A 1611-nucleotide genomic window follows, 5' to 3' on the forward strand; every position below is an offset into this window, starting at 1 on the left:
CTAAGGATATAAAAAAAGGGATAGTTTTTAAATTTCAAAGTATCTTAATAAGAAAGATTTTTAATTAATAATAAAGGTGGTAAAGGCAGCAAGGAAAATAACATAGGAATTAAATTTTTTATCAGATTTATTTATTTATTTTATTTATTTATCTATTTATTTTTGGCTGCATAGGGTCTTCATCGCTGTATGTGGGCTTTCTCTAGGTGCGAGGAATGGGAGATACTCTTCATTGTGGTGCGCGGGCTTCTCATTGTGGTGGCTTCTCTTGTTGCAGAGCACGGGCTCTAGGCCCACAGGCTTCAGTAGTTGTGGTGTGCAGGCTCAGTAGTCGTGGCTCGCGGGCTCTAGAGCACAGTCTCAGTAGTTGCTCCACGGCATGTGGGATCTTCTCGGACCAGGGCTCGAACCCGTGTCCCCTGCATTGGCAGGTGGATTCTTAACCACTGAGCCACCAGGCAAGTTCCAGAATGAAATTTTATTTATGCAGAATTCATTTATTAAATACATATTTACTCTATAGTCTGTGTTCTAGACAGAAACACAGGTTAATACGCCAAATCCTTTTTTCTGTTCTCTTTGCATGTATTTTTGCAGCCATCTCTGTCACCAGGGCTATGCCACCCCAGGACAATGTGCATGTTCTTGGCCTGACTAAATGAGGCACAGGTGGCATGTAGGTTAAGAAGGACACAGTGGAAACATGGGCAGAAGCAGCACAAAGTTTTTTCATGTTAAAAAAAAACTTGGGGCTTCCCTGGTGGCCCAGTGGTTAAGACTCTGCACTCACAATACAGGGGGCCCAGGTTCAATCCCTGGTTAGGGAACTAGATCCCACATGCATGCCACAACTAAGAGTTCGCATGCCACAACTAAAGAGCCTGCCTGCTGCAACTAAGACTGGGAACAATGAAATAAATAAATAAATAATTTTAAAAAATAAAAATAAAATAATTTTTTAAAAAGTTGTAATAACCTATAATGGAAAAGAATCTGAAAAAGAATATATATATATGTATAACTGAATCACTTTGCTATACACTTGAACCTAACATAACATTGTAAATTAACTATACTTCGGTTTCAAAAGAAAACCTTGAAACAAAACAAATGAGTCACGGACATCTAAAGAATATATTACTTAAATTTGAAGACGAAAACTAAACTGGTTATAGATTTAAAAAAGAGCAGAGGAGAGAAATGGTTAAAGGAACTTAGATTGGCCCCTCAGTGTGGCTGAGTAATATATGGGGTGTTATTAGATCAAAGTTCTCTATCTCCGAGGAGAAAACAACCAAAAATTGGCTTTAAGTCAGTCCAGAAAGATGTCAGCTTAGTTTTTAGGATGAATTCTTGGTGCGTAAGTTGATAGATATCATATTAGGTTACAAAGGGAAGTCTTATAATCTCACTCCCAGGAGATGTGCGGATGTGAGACAGGAAAGCCCCAGTAACACTCACGACTATTTCGAGTGGCTGATTCACCCAGAGCCAGAGGAACGCACCAGAAGACTTCCCAGGGTTCTTACAGGCTCAGGAGTTTCTAATAATTCAACAAACATGAGGCTGTTGAAGTGACTGCTCTGAACCATGTTCAGCAAGTCTGGCAAA

At 39.5% G+C, this 1611-nt stretch overlaps 1 non-coding gene across 1 annotated transcript; it reads left to right on the plus strand.

Annotated features, from left to right (window-relative positions):
• Positions 1 to 754: 754 nt before the first annotated feature.
• Positions 755 to 827, plus strand: TRNAV-CAC (transfer RNA valine (anticodon CAC)). Its single transcript has one exon. It is a non-coding gene; the product is annotated as a tRNA-Val (tRNA).
• The last annotated feature ends 784 nt before the right edge of the window (positions 828 to 1611 follow it).

Source organism: Hippopotamus amphibius, chromosome 12 (genome assembly GCF_030028045.1).
Source record: "Hippopotamus amphibius kiboko isolate mHipAmp2 chromosome 12, mHipAmp2.hap2, whole genome shotgun sequence".
Lineage (NCBI taxonomy): Eukaryota > Metazoa > Chordata > Mammalia > Artiodactyla > Hippopotamidae > Hippopotamus > Hippopotamus amphibius.